At 40.2% G+C, this 16,237-nt stretch overlaps 1 protein-coding gene across 3 annotated transcripts in view; it reads left to right on the top strand.

The window, feature by feature from the left end:
• The window catches only part of dab1b (DAB adaptor protein 1b), a 50,487-nt gene that overhangs the window by 5,766 nt on the left and 28,484 nt on the right, over positions 1–16,237 (top strand). The gene's annotated exons all lie outside the window — the stretch shown is intronic.

Below are 16,237 nucleotides of genomic sequence, written 5' to 3'. Positions count from 1 at the left end.
AGCAGGAGGCAACCCCTTCAGGGTAAAAAAATCCATTAATCATCAACACTTTTGAGATTTGAAAAGCAAATGCTCATAATTTGCTCTATTTTACACTGATTTGTAGAAATTTTAGGTCAGACGTCCTTGAAGGAATGGCTGAAGCAGGTGTAGGGTTTTCTTTAGCATATATATTTAAAGTGAAACCTCCCGTGCACATAGGGAAATTAATATTGGCCACACGCCTCCCTCCCTCTATATCTCCAGTGTTTTCCGGCATATGATGGGACAGCTTAGCTGCTCATCCAAATCACATTTGATTGGATAAATTTATATGTAGGGCAGTGAAAGCAGGATGAGTCACTGAAAACACTTAACAAGAAAGGGATTTTGGTAAGGCAGTGTTCTCCACACAAACAGGTTTGCATCTCATGTGAACATCTTTAGCGGAAACCGGCCATCGTTCAGGAGGTTCTGTTGGTTTAGCTTTTGAATTTTCACATTTTAATTTGTGAAGCCTTTTTTTGAAGCAAGAAGTAGAAAATGAATGCACTTTTTTGCTCATTAAAGGCCTAACATTTCAATAATGCCAGCAATGAGTGAGGATACAGGCAAAGGAAGTCAAGTCGGAGCCACTCTGCCCCAGTTGTAAGCACGTGCAGCCACCCAACTGCACTCCTCCAGCGTTTTCACCGCATTACCCAGAAACGCTGCTTTCGCGTGACCCAATTTATCAGTCTCTCCTCCCCATTCATCTGCTCTCACAGATGCACTACAGGAGGCTCCATAAGAACATCCATCACCTCAGAGTAGTGAGATCCTTCAGTTTCATCCCGCTGGCCCGTTCTACAACCCTGTTCCCAACAGGCAGGACAGCGGGTCCATATGTGGCTGACGATTATAACAGAGTGCCAGGCTGGCAGCAGCAGCCTCGTGTTTCAGTTTGTAAAATATGTAATCAAATATAAGCTTAGCCGTGTTTTTCTTCCACTGACAGTCAATTTAAATATTGTCTCTGCCACATCTCCTTACTGCTGTACTTCTTCAGCCCCCTGGAGATAATTGGGATGTTTAGTTCAGCCCGGAGGAGCTATCAGATTAAGTTTTCATGTGATTTCATCTCCCCCAGATTCATGTCTTTTTTTTGTTGTTTTCCTAAGTGCTGCCATTTCAATCATTTACAATTTTGGAGTATCCGAGAAGCTAATTTTTTTCAATTCACAAAAAGGAGAACTTTATGCCTCTTATGGGAGGCTGTAGTTTGTGTTTCCAATACTCGGGATGCCCTCATTGGTATAAAAAAGGGAATCCTCACTCATCTAAAGAAGTTTCAGCAGCAAAGGCTACGTTACAGCATAACCTTCAGGATTCACCGGAAAGCTGGTGTATTAGACTGCATTAGTATCTTTTTGTAGCGGATAAACTGACTAGTGAGTGTAGAATGTCTTTCATGTGGCCAAGCTGGAGGAGAAGCAGAAAAAAAAATAGAAAAAACATAATTTTTTTTTCTATTTGCTACACCGTAAAGATGTAGAAAAGCATAAACAGCATAAATAGATGCTGTAAAACTGCTGTAGCTCTTGCTGAGATCAAAAGAGAAATCTTCAAAAACCCAAAGTTCTCATTCTACCCTTAAAAAACAAAAAAGAAAGAAAGACAGAATTTATATTCATGCGATCGAAAGTGCGGGGAATGAGAGTACCACCTGAGTTATGCTTTTATTTTATCAGCGTACCGCGTGTTTTAATAACCAAGTCTGCTAAATTAAAAGATGCTGGTGCAGAACGTCTCGTAGCAGCGCCTGCAGGGAAGAGCCTCTGTATTTTTTAAAAAATTTTTTTGATGTGGAGTTGCAGCGAGCAGCGAGCATCTGGCACAGCAGCGGCGGTCAGCATGACGCCTTCTGACGAGACCCTTTAGATCACTTCTCATCAGAGCGTCGCAGTTGGAGACCACCCTGATACTTTGCTCTAATCAGCCGTCAAGTGTCATATTCAGAAGGCTTCACTCAGGCTTGTATCCAGCCTCCACTTTTGGTTTATACAAAACAACACCAAACACCGAAGGAGCAGCTCCTTAGAGAGAGAGACGACACTGGTGTTGCTTGTGTGTGCATGATGTTTTTTTGGGGAGGGGGGTGTTTTCGCGATCTGTGCGAGATCCTGACCTTGCGACGCCATTGTAATGAGAGGCAGTGGAATATTTCACTTATCATTAGCAGCATGATTAGCTGCCAATGGGCTGTGCCTGACGTGGTTTAATCCTCCCAGTCTCCAGAGTGCGATAACATATGAGATGACAACAGTTTCACACCCAGTTTCACACCTCCCGTGGTTCCATACGTCGCAGCAGCCTAATCACTCATGTGAGATTAATGAGAGACGTTGAGGTGTGGTGGGAGATTCACTAATTACACCCGCGCATGCTGTAATGTAGTCGGGGGACTGGAGAGTTTGTGTGTCGAGTGTATGTGTGTGGGTTTCTTAAGCTCCTTTTAATGTACAGTTTTATGAGATACCTGTTACTCCTTAGTGGGCGAGGGTGAGCTACAACAAAGGTGACCTCGAGAGGAAAGAAGAAATAGCTGTGTGGAGAAGTGGAGTAACAAAGTCAAATCACTGCAAAATATCTTTAAACCTGGAATGTTAACAAGTTGTAGTGTAGAGTTATTAAAGGTGCAGTTAGTAATTTGGGGTGGGGGTGATTTCAAAGAAAAAAGATTGTTGCACTGATGAATATGTGTGTAATTACGCCTTCAACAATTTGATGCATTCACATAGAAAATGCACAGGAGCGAGTGCAGGTTTGAGGAAGCTGCTAAGTTCCTAGCATATTTCAATACAGTGGCTAGGAGGGCATCTACCTTCTGATTAATCACATTTCACATATGTGGTTGTTAGAAACATATGTAGTACGCAAAGGAGAAGAAAAGTTGTGTAGCCACTTGTAGGGACATAAAATTCATGTCTGCGTGAAGGTTCATAGCTACGTTTTATTGTTAGAGACAGGGTCCCCTTTAGCAAAGAAGCAAAAAATGAAAAGAAAATGCAAAGAAAAAGAGACAACACCACTAGCATCACACACTCACATGTGCATAAACATGTTTGTTTATTCCCATACTGTCGCACTTACTTATTGTCAGCAGATTAGATTAGATTAGACACGTGACTGTTCAGGCTCTGGACTAGATTATAAATAATAAACTGATTATAAGTTAACATTATGCCAGCTAATTTTATGCTCAAATGTCCTAAAATCACACTTTCACTCTGATAAACTTTATTTACTAACCATTAGATTCCAATCTTAGATCTACTTCAAAGGCAGTTTTGCTAATGCTGGCTAACAGCAGCAAAAACAGCAACGCTTACCAACAGAAAAGTTCAACATATCCTCATCAACTCACCTCAGTATTGCTGTTATTGGTCAGAACTGAGCTTCACTGACTAATCAACTCATGTATGACTCTTTTACAAAGGTTCATAACCTCTTTCAGTGTAAATAAAGGTGGCTGTTTCCCACCCAGCATTGATAGTGGACTGACAGCCTACATAACAGGAAAAACCTCAAAGGCAAATCTGGTTGGTCACTTTGCTATCTCAGTACACACATTACAGACAAATGGCAGCCACAGTTTTTAATTTAACTGGTTTGATTTAAGCGTTGATATTATTTAAATAAACTCATTACAAAAGTAAGGGAATTTGTGCGTTGTTACAGCAATTATTTTGTTGCTGTAATGATTGTTCAGCAGAGTTGAGTATGTGGGCTGAATAACTGACCTGGAAAACTTCTCCGTTATCCAGGTCATGATTGTTTAAGGAGCTTGGAAAGACAGAGTATGGACTACTTTAAGTTTCTTGAAGATGTTTTTTTACCTCTCATCCAAGAGACTATGTCAGTTCTAAAACCAAATGGTGGAGCTTCCGAGATCTTTAAATCCTGGGACTGTCCACCATTTGGTTTTAGAACTGAGGAAGCCCCTCGAGTGAGAGGTGAAACATCTTCAGGACAACTTAAAGAGATCTAGACGCTTTCTTTCCAAGCTCCTCAATCTGCTATTGAACCCACAGATGCATTAAAAATGTGGCACAATTTAAGTGGAAATAAACAGGCATTCCAACACAGTAAGATTTATTGCCAACAAATACTGGTGGATTATTTCTTTGTTGTAACAAACTCAATTTCCTTACTTTTTGTGCTAAGTTAAAGTAAAAATATGGTGTGTACAAAATGTATTTTTATACCAACAGAAAGAAACACACCAGCTGGTTGCAGTCATTATGGAGAAGTCGTAATTTAACGTTTTTGATCTCTCTTGGCTGACTAAACCACACCATAGCTAGGATTATGCATTTGAATTAGGAAGAAGAAAATAAAACTTAGTTGACTGCAATCTGCAATCTACTGACATATATTGGTGAAACTTTACATACTGTAATCACAGGAATCTTTTGGGCAGGAAATTTGGAGATTCACCCAAATTAATTGCGACACTTTTAAAGCAGAAGAAGGAATGTTTCAGAATCAGAATTCAGTTCCACCAGCTTGATATGCCATAAAAGTGACGCGTTCGTGTGGAAGTGATTCATAGTATTTGCGTTGGTAAGAAATACCAGACCCTCAAACTCAATACTAATACACAAGAAAACACTCAACACTGCTTTTCAGACCACAAAGTGGAAAATGACACAACCAATGACATCAATGATAAAATCTAATCTAATTATTAAAAAATCAAATCAATCCCAGACTTAAGGAGAAATCACTTTTTAGACACAAATAATTGTGTTATCCTGTTAAATCACACTTTCTGTTAATGTTATAGACAGGCAGGACTGATACGATTTACTGCCCAGCTCTCATTTTAGCATTGCTCTTTTATTATTAGCCAAAGCTGCTAGCGTCTATCTGAATGATAACCTAACTGGCAGCTAATAAGGCTATGCTAATAGCACTGGTCTTTTGTTTGCTACTGGGAATTTCAGACCAGCTTAGTTTTTCTTTTCTACATTGATTTCTGCTATGAAATTCAATTTAAGCTTGCATGACATGTTTTTGAGATACATATCAACAACATTTTGACACTTTTGAATATTAACATATATGGAATTTTAGCAATTTCCCACCGAAATTGTTGAAATGTGTTTAATCTAAAAACAGAGCAGAAGATGACACTAGAGATCCGTTAAAACATATTTCTGTCTATTTAACTTAAAGTAAAATTAGGTCAGCGTGCTAAAAAATGTTTGAGGCACTTGCTTTTGTCCTTGTACTGCACATCCATCTCTCGTTGCAAGCACCAGCGGTAGCCACCTCATCATACTCGGATCAAATGTTCACTGATATCGGTTTTTCGTCGTGTTTATATCTGAATGAGATCTTTCCCTGCGTTCATTGCTGACATCGCCCAGATTTGGTGAAAAAAAGTTGAGATGAGAATGTAAAAAGTGGCATTCTGGGACTCATTAGCTGGTACACGTTCAGCATGCTATCACAAGCTCAGCGTAACTCTCTGCTCTGTGATTGCCAAGAAAATTCTGGGCAACCTGCACAAATGTTTCCCATGCTTCTTTTCTTTTGAACTCATCATGAAGAATCAGTTCAGATTTCAGTAAAAACAAACACCTTCCTTAATTTTGATGTCACTCTTCTCGAGATCAAAGTTTTTTTCTTAAATGCTGAAACGGATCGCCGTTTCTGTCCAGTCATCCTAGCTGTCTAACACTTGGATTATCATAACAGTTACTGAACTTTCCAGGAAGAGAAGACGGCTCTGTTGGTCAGATGATTACTATCTGATTACCTAATCAGATGCTAATTTTTAGAATCAGCTAGAATCTGAGTAACATTTTTTTACCACCCTGGTTTGCATATAAAAATTGTCTTTCACTTGCTTCGCTTTCAGCAGCTTAGATAAGCCAAATCAGAATTTAGATTGAGATTTCATCTCGCATCCAGCAAATGAAAGTCCAACAAATACTCTTTTCTAGCTCTAATTCAGTTCTCCACCACTCGAAATGGCAAGTTGCTACCTGTTTCTTTCTTTTTTTTGGTCTGCTTGATGCTGAGACATTAGAGTATAGTGGGATTTTCCAAGCACACTTCTGTGCTGTAACTAAAAATTGCACTATGGCTGTTTTCACACATGAACTTCGGAGGTCAAGATATTGTTTGGAGTAGTCCTTTCTCAAATCTAAGATACCTTCTCACTTCTGAACATACCTCCTTTTGTTGTGGCTCCTGGTTGACTATTCAGACATGTTCTCACATAAAACTCCTTCTGGTAATATAAAATTTGGGGCTATGGCGCATGTGTGAAAATGGCTTGTGAGAATGGTGAGAGTGGAGCAAAAAGATAAACCGTTTAAATCTCAGTAAAGCTGACAGAGCTGCAGGTTTAGCTCATAATTCTCTGCAGGCAGATCTCTATGAGAAACCCACCTTCACAATATTATTTTATGGTATTTTTGAAATGTAGACAATACTACTTTGTGACTAATATTATTAATCTACACCTGTTAGAGATCTGAAGAAACTTTCAACAAATCTTTCACACATCTGTTGCTAATTTATTTAGATCTATACAAGGATGTGCAAATAATATTCCACATTACTACGAATCACTTCCACACGAATGCGTCACTTTTATGGCCGAACACGAAGATGGTGAAAAGGAATTCTGGTTAAACATTTCTTTCTTCTTTAAAAGAAAGTGCCACAATTTATTTTGGTGCCCCTCCAAATTTCCTGCCCAATAGATTCCTGTGATTGAAGTGTGTAAAGCTTTCACCGCTATTGCAGTCAACTAATTTCCGTTTTCTTACCCCTCCTAATTCAAATGCATAATCCTAGCTATGGTGTCTTCTATAGGACACCCAGTGTTGGGAAGGTTACTTTTAAAATGTATTCCACTACAGATTACAGAATACATGGCCCAAAATGTATTTTGTAACGTATTCCGTTACGTTACTCAATGAGAGTAACATATTCTATATAAAAGTATATAATATATAATATAAAGCGCCTTGAGGCGACTTTTGTTGTGATTTGGCACTATATAAATAAAATTGAATTGAATATTCTGAATACTTTGGATTACTTAATATGTTATCATGCTTTTTACAACTACATGAATGTACGATTGCTGTGTGATGTATTGCTATTATTGAAGGTTATTCGAAATACGAATACCAACTAGATTTTTAAATCTTAATATAAAATGAGTAACAGTATAATGGACATTAGGTAAGGCTGCACTTTTTGCAGCGATCTCGTATATAAAGCAGGTCCACGGCTCCAAACCGTAGTAAAGGGACCTATGGCTAATACGCCGGGTTCGTGTCGGGCTCGTAGCCGAAAACTAGCTTTACTTTGTTGTCTGGGTCAACTTTGCTTGCGAGAGACAGAGAGAGGCGTTGAAAGGCTGCTTCAACAGAACTTATTGTTTCAGAGGAAAACACGAACACAGTGTACAGTCGAGTCTTAATAGCTTACTTACAACTGGACTACACTGCCCATGAGGTTACATTCTTCAGGGCTATGCCTGTAACACTCTGCCTATTGCCTTCATATTAAATAATTTTTTGAACAATAATTTTAAAAAATATTTCTTCACATCATTATGCGGGCTGCAAGTAGAGTTGACATGGGCCGTGAGATTGAGACACAGGCATTAGAGCCTCTGCGTGTTTTGTTTGGGTTTCCACCGGCGTGGAATTCCCAAAAATACAGAGGGGACAGACTAACATATGAAACAGGAAAAGACCGCAGTGTAATCATTTATTTCAAGAAAGTAGCTGTATTCTGAATACCACCTTTTTAAACGGTAACTGTAACGGAATACAGTTACGGAATATTTTGTATTTTAAATACGTAATGGCGGTACATGTATTCTGTTACTCCCCAACACTGAGGACAAGCAAGTTTAAGTTAGCCAAGGGAGCTTAAAAACATTAAATTAATGCTACTCTATAATGACTGAGGTCAGCCGGTGTGTTCCTATTACTGCTGGTGTAAAAATACATTTGATTCATGTTTTTTTTGCCATTTCAATCTTCCCCGCAAAAGTCTCAAAAATGGTGTTGAATATTTTCTTGGGTATTCGTATTGACTTTGAAGTTCTGTTACTGTGCCAATCCTAATGGAGCCAGAACTATTGTTTTCTATGTGCCCATCTCAACATAGGCTTTAGCAAAATGGTGTGACAACAAGTAGAAACACTAAAAACTTTCATTTCAAGATGGATGTTTTGGGTTTCCCCCCAAGTTCATTAATGTTTTCTGGCAGACCACAGGTAAGGCTTTTGTGCTTGATCATAAGCACTTTAATCTCTGCTACACAGGACTGTTGTTGGGAGTACTCCTCATATACCTGTCAATGATTCTGCATTAAACGTGCATCTTTTAAGATGCGAATAGTTGGAACAACAAACCGTGAAACTGTAATTCACTGTCAAGTTTCATGAAGAAGCTGCTTGTGTATCTTAATTATACCCATGACCCGTGTGTAATTAAAGAGGACACCTTTTGGCTATTTATTTAGTTCAAAGAGAACACAGAGGGAAGAGGGGGAAAAAGCCCTAATTGTCTCATTAATTACTCTCCACATGAAATAATGACCAAACCAAGGTATCCACAGCTCTTTTGTAACTGACAAAAGAGAGCAGAGGAGGGGTGGCAGCAAAATAAAACATGCTTTAACTTCTTTTCACAAACAGGCATTGTGTTGGAAGAGAGGGAGACAAAGAAAAGGAGGGCAAATGAGATCAGGGGCAGGAGGGAGGGGGGAAAAGAGGTAAATACGCAATTGAAAGAATAAAAAAGGCTGAGATTGAAAATTATAAATACAGAGCAAATCAAAGAGAGGGAAGCGAGACAGAAGGAGAAAATATTGGCTGTGAGGTATCGTGGTGTTTGTCCAGGCTTTCTGGACTCTGCCCAGTTCTCTCTCCCACCGAACATGGTAAATAGGCTGTTTTAACACACTGTTCAGGCACTGAGACACAAACAAACCAAATCAACACTAAATTAAAGACTCCTCGGGGAGACCACAGACTAACATCAGAGGGGGTGCTTTGGAAAGCCAGATTCAGCAATTAAGTGTTCCAAGAGAGGTCCTGGAGTCTCGCGCCAGTTTCCAGACCTGCTATATTGCCATGGCTGTAATTAGATGAATAAGAGAGGAAATGTAGTGTAGCTTGTTTTCTTGCTTTTGTTTACTGCTACCATTGGGAGCAAGTGACACTTTACTAGCCTGAATATGTCTTTTATTGAGGCAGTAGAGGCCTAAGAAATGAAAACTTCCCAAATAAACCCCATTAATATTTGCATCTTGAGACCTATGCTGTGAGTGTATTTCTTTATTTATGTCATGAGATAGACACAGAGACACACACACTCACCCCCTCCTCATACTTGTTTGATCTAAAATGGGCCCAATATCCTCCAGCTAAGCTGGTCAAAAGGATAATGCAGGGGCACTTTGAAGGGCAGCTTCTCACTGCCCTTTGCTTGCCAGCCACGAACGTGCTGGAGCCACGCCTTACTGAGTGCACAGCTCAGAGCCCTTTACGGGCAAACTTTAAATCTGCACAGCCAAGCAGCTGCGTGACAACGCTTATTTATACCCTCAACTGAATTTTTTGTATGTATTTTCTTCCCCCTACTTCACAGCTCACACACTTCACTATTTTATCATCAGAGGCCCTCAGTCTTGTCAGAGAGAGGTGAACTAATGGGCCGCGGCTGAGCAGCCTGAGCTCAGAGGCTATCAGTTCCCCCTGGAAGGCCAGGAAGGCAGAGAAAAGGAGAAAGGGGAGGTCCTTCTGTTCTTTAGCCACTATATTTCTTCTTCTTTTCTTCTTCTCCTTGGGATCACCAACTGACCTCAGTCTGTTGGTTATCCCTTCCACCACACTGGGCCTTGCTGTCTTTAGAGCAGGGAAATTGGGACCGTTTGGGGAGGTTAGCTTATAAAGACATAAAATTAATATTGATCAGAATTGTAACTATGGTTAAGGAAGTGATTCCTCCACTTGTATCTTCTGTAATGCTATGTCCCAACACGATGCAAAGCAGGTTTCTCAACTCTACTCCCACAGAGGTCCATTATCTTGTGACTAGTGTTATATCCTCATAATACTGTGGCTTATCTGAAAAAGAAGGCAAGCAATAACAGTTGCTTAAGCAGCTGATAACATGAAAGTTAGAGGAAATGGTCTTGCACTCATTTAGAAGGTCTTATTTTGGCCTCTATTAAAGAAGCCCTCTGTAAAGCTGGAACATCTTTATATTTGTCACCGACTGAGAAAAACGGTAGCTGTTCAGCACTGTAAATAGAGCTCTGTTGAACCAAGTATTCCTTTAACCTTAACTAGAAATGGCTTTATGAATTTCTGCACAGGTAAAATTTTAACCATTAGAGATAAAATATTAACAGCCGTCCCACAGATGTGCCTTTAGGTACAGCAAGTCTAATAACTACTGATTCTACTTGGATTCTTTCGCTCTGATCAGTCTGCATTATTTTCAATAATGTCTTCCTTTAAATCATTAATATGCATTTTAGACCCCATTCCTAAAAGACTGGTCAGGTTTCACCATTAATTAATGCTTCAAATGCATCTATCTTTATTAACAGACTACATAGCAGGCTTTTAAGGTGGCAGTAATTATACAAATACTTAAAAAGGCATCACTTGATTTAGCTGCCTTACCTAATTATAGACAGATTTCTAACCCTTCCATTTATTTCAAAAAAATGCTGAACGAGTAGGTGTAAAACAGTTAACTGATCATTTATAGAGGATTTGATTATTCAGTCAGGATTTCGAGTCTTCTTTACACACAAAGGTTTATTATGGAGTTCCACAGGGTTCTGTGCTAGGACCAATTCATTTTACATTATGCATGCTTTCTTAGGCAATATTTTTAGAAAACACTGTATACATTTTGATTGCTGAACAGATAACACCCAGCTTTATTTATCCGAAGCCAGATGAGACAAATTAACTAGTTAAACTACAGGCATGTCCTAAAGACATCAAGGCCTGGATGACCTCTGATTTCTAAATTCAGATGTAATACTCAATCCTAGCTGGGACTAGAAAATGAGAGCATATTTCTCCCCTATTAGCTCATCTTTAATGACTCACTGTTAAATTCAGAAATGAATTTAAAACCCTTCTCTTTATATGCAAAATCTTGAATAATCAATCATATCTTAAAGACCTCGTAATCCTACCTCATTACCTTAACAGTTCAATATCCTAACATAGAACTTCACTCACAGACAGCATGCTTACTTGTGGTTCCTAAAGTTATCAGAAGTAGAATGGGAGGCAAAGCCTTCAGCTATCAGGACAGACGTAGGCTTAAAACTTGCCTTTTTGTTAAAGGGTCTTGATGCATTCTCAATCATCCAGGAAAGTAAATCTCCAAAAGTTGATTCTGTTCATCTGGACGTAGCGTTTTGTAGGAGAAACGTTCCGTCACTCATCCAAGTGACTTCTTCAGTCTCAGCTGACTGCAGGTTTCCCCAATCTTATAAACAGTACATTTGCATAATGACTGAAACCAGCCCAGTGAAGGAACAATGGGCTGGGAGGTCAGTTCCTTAATCATAATTATGCAAATTCTCATGACCATTGATCAACAACCACTGACCAAAACCCACTGATCAAAGACCACTGATCAATGGCCATGAGCACCATTCACAGAGAGTTGGGGAATGGCTGCAATCACAGCATTGTAAGATGGCGAAAGATGTACCCTTAGGCCCCCTCCTCGATTCAGAGATGGGCTGAGATGGGCTTCAGTGGGCTGGTTTCAGTCATTATGCAAATATACTGTTTATAAGATTGGGGAAACCTGCAGTCAGCTGAGACTGAAGAAGTCACTTGGATGAGTGACGAAACGTTTCTCCCACAAAACGCTACGTCCAGATGAACAGAATCAACTTTTGGAGACTTTTTGTTAAAGCTTATAGCTAGGGCTGGATCAGGTGACCCTGAACCATCCCTTAGTTATGGCCTAGGCTGCTGGAGGGCTTCCCATAATGCACTGAGCATTGTTTTTTTTCAGTCACTACTTCTCGTTGTCTATGTGTTTATACAGCACTCTGCATTTAATGATTAGTAATTATTAAACTCTGGCTTTCCCTCCTGTAGTCTGCCTTTTTTCCTCTCTCTATAAAGTCCTTAAAGTACAGCATTGTAGAACTATTTCTATGGTGGACCATTACTCTGAAATGCTAACTTTGAAATCTTTAAACATTTTCTCAGTGGCCTTACAGCCATAACTAAGTTCAATGTGATTAACCCTATGAAACCCCTGAAACACATGGTCAGAAATGTTAATAGATGCCATGCTACCATGAAGACCCACGTACCAATGAACCACTCGCTAATCAGGAATCTAATTTGTCCAACAAATTCAAATTAACGTTATCATAGATTAAAGGGCCATCAGACTAGGATGACCTTATTGTTGATTGTGAACCTGTGATAAGGCCTCTTTCAGAATAGAATAAAACGTCCAAATAAAAATTTTCCAGCAGAAACAGTCGGTCGGTCTGTACGACCGTAGATAACACAAGTTAGCACAGCAAGGCTATTCTGAGAGGAGCTTTCCTAGGCCAGGTTGTGACAGTTGTGTCCCACTCCATAAGCTGGAGGCCATTTAGTAACAAAGATGACCAGCGCGAGGTGCCAGAGCCGGTCTGTCGAACAAATGCTCCACAAGCCCCGGGCCATGCTAGGCTCAGCTAAGAACAGACAGAGATGGTCCTGGGGACGGGGCCTCCCCGCTCCTCAGCTTCAACGTGCAAGCTGGAGTGCAGGCTGCACCTTCCGTCGGGACCACTGTGAATAGAGGTGTAATTGGCCATATCCAGTGATAGATGGGTGTTCAACCTTTGTTGCTCATCAGTGGCAGGATACACAGAGGCTTGTCTCACAATATGAGGTTGATTGTGCAGTCTATTAAATACCAGTCTCAGGAGGAAGTGTTTGTCCTTGGAATGCTGGAGCTTAGAAGAATCTCCAGAAAGATCTGATTTAAAAATCGGCTCATGCTCAGTGATTGCCTATTATATCCCAGAGACAGTAAACATGATTTAAAAATTGATCACGCTTAATTAATTGCTTTCCTCAGCAGAGACGACTAAAGAACTAGACTCAGTAAAATTGTTAGAAAATCACAACCTTTTGTTTCTCAGAAGCATAAATCAAAGCTGTAAATTATAGTTTTTATTTCATTCCAAACCAATTATCATGTTATGCAAATTTCTGGTTGTATGATACATGCAATAATTATGTAATTATGGAAAGCATTTCATCCTAATACAAAGAGTCTGCATGACAAGATACAGACACCTGCATGTCGCCCAGAGGGTCTTTTTGAAGAGAAGGTAAATGTTCATATTCCTGTTGAAACTAGAAGGGCTGAATACATTGTGAGCGTCGTGTTAAAGAAGAGTCAACCACACAGTAGGTTTGTGATGTTGATTTCTATAAACCATTTCTATAAACCAACAGGGTGAAAATTGAGACACAAACAGGTGATGCACATTTCAAGAACAGAGTTTTGAAATTCAGGCAGATAGAAAAAATGCCAGCAGTGGGTTAGTGGAGGAAAATAAAGACATGCATGAAGAAATGAAATTGACTTTGCTCAAGGAAGTTTCCCTTTACACGTGAGAGCAGCAGAACAAAAATGAACAAATTAATAAATAAGTGGTGGCTTTTGTCGAGGGCTTTTAACATCCCCTAACAGTTGAGAGAAGCAGGAAAAATGAGCGATGCTCGTTAACTCTGACCCAAATCCTAAGAGACAGTGGGAGCTGTTAAAACACGGAGCAGATTGGGGAGTCTGCGTGACCTAGATAGCATTGGTTTTGAAAAGCAGCCGTACTTCACATTAAATCGCTCCTACGTCTAATATAATGAGGCATATCTCCCTGGTCGGTAATGAAAATTACATTCTGATAAGGTTCTTTGTGACATAGAAAATACCTCTCCCACCACTGACACTCCGAGGCTCTGTCTGAGAGGCAGTTGGTAAAGTGCGCCTTCGTCTGGACTTGGGTGGCATTATCTGGCTCATAAGCGCACATGAATTGTGACACATGGGCTAGACATCCAGAAGAGAAGCGGTAGTGATGAGACAGCCAGTGGCCAACTGTTGTTTAAAGACATTATGTGTCTACAACTGACTTTGGAGACTAGTGGATTAATGCTACACTCACACTGGGAAAAACAGTGATTGGAAGCCATGGTATGACCAAAAGTATTACAGCTGTGTGCAGTGAACTTGTGTAAAGTTGCATATCAAGGGACTATATGTGACCAGTCGCAGTCACCTACCATCTTCAAAGCATCTTTGGCGTGATGGTAGTAACACAGGAATAAGACAGAGTCAGTCTGCTCTCAGTTTGTGGTCAGATCAGGTCAAGTTGGTAAATGGACTGGTTCTTATATAGCGCTTTTCTACTCTTTCTGAGCACTCAAAGCGCTTTATACAACTAACTCATTCACCCAAGCACTTTTTTCTGACTCTTAAGTGCTAAGTATCTACCATTCATACACATTCACACTCCGATGAACGCATCGGAGAGCAACATGGGGTTAGTATCTTGCCCAAGGATATTTGGCATGCAGACACGAGCAGCCTGGGATCGAACCACCAACCTTCTGGTTAGTAGCTGACCTGCTCTGCCACCTGAGCTACAGCCACCAAGTTGGTGATTATATACAATCTATTTGTGATAATATGGTAACTGACTGTAACAAAGTCCAGCCAAATAGTGATAGATAGTGATGTGGTTGCTGCAGGGCAGCAATTTAACTACAAAATGACATAGGTTTTTACTTTTACATAGGAATATAATCATAATACAACCTCTTAGCAACCAATAGAGCCAGGTCCCATGCTGCAAAGAGATGTGTTGCAAATGAGTTGTGCTTGTCAATGTAGACTGACTCAATTCAGTTCATTTCAGTTCAATTTTATGTATGTAGCCCCAAATCACAACAACAACCACCTCAATGTGCTTTATATTGTACGAAGAACCCCAACAATCAGACAACCCCCAATGAGAAAGCACTTGGTGACAGTGGGGAGGAGAAACTCCCTTTTAACAGGAAAAAACCTCTGGCAGAATCAGGTAGCCATCTGCCATGACCAGCTGGGGGTGAGGGGAGGAAGACTTATACTGATTTGCAATGTGTGGGCAATCTGTCTGTGTTTATGAATAAGAAGGTAATTATTTGCAAACCTTAGCCAGTCTGTCTGAAAGTGTTTGCATTTGAACTGTTGCAGTACTAGAGATGTATTTCATAGATAAAGCTGTTTTATTGAGCTTGTGGGCAGACAGGAAACACCTCTAGGCTCAGACAGCACTTATATAAAACAAATTTAAATATTTATTTTCTAGATTGGACATGAAAGATGGACACTGTGACTGTGCCACTCATGCGGCAGTATTGCATATATTAGAAGGCAAAATTTGTCCACTGGATACATTGTCTATCCAGGTATGATGATTAATAAATAGTATGAAATGTTTTGAAGTTAATCATAAAATGACTCACTGATCACACTCCTACTACACAGACTCACAATGTCACACAATGTCACGCGGGACAATGTGTGGCCGGTGCTCGATGGGCTGCATCTCTTTTCAGGACAGCGTAGGCTCAAGGCCTCTTTCTCCAACAATGGCACGTCACCATGCCAACAGAAGCGGTGCCAGCCACAGCGTCAGCTTGGCACAGCCACCGTGTTAGCAGTGGATGATTCAAGGGCATTAAAGCACAGTGTGTGTGTGTGTGTGGGGGGGGGGGGGGGGGGGGTGTTCTAGTGTATTGGTGGCTGTGCCAGGATTCCCACCACAGTTTGCTCTGAAACAGCCTGTCATTCATTGCTTTCCACTACTTCCCCTCCTCTCGTGCTGTTGGCCCGAGCTGGGAGCATTACCAATCCATCTTCTTGAAATTTGTTTTGCATGCACAGAAGCACCGGTCATGCTCTAATGTACTATATTTACTCAGAAGCAGAACATAAAAACAAGAACATCAAATATTTCCCCACAGGTCTTCTTCAAGGGTGGGCGCCGAACAGCAAGCATTTGCTGCACTCTCATTACGGACTGATGATCCAGAAGAGATAATAACATCTTTGTTGATTTGTTAAATTAGTTCCTGCCATTTCATATCTTAAATTAATGTTTTAATGAGTGATCAAGGGGCATGTGTCTT

This window comes from Pelmatolapia mariae, linkage group LG18 (genome assembly GCF_036321145.2).
Source record: "Pelmatolapia mariae isolate MD_Pm_ZW linkage group LG18, Pm_UMD_F_2, whole genome shotgun sequence".
NCBI lineage: Eukaryota > Metazoa > Chordata > Actinopteri > Cichliformes > Cichlidae > Pelmatolapia > Pelmatolapia mariae.
This window is presented reverse-complemented; position numbering and strand designations above follow the sequence as displayed.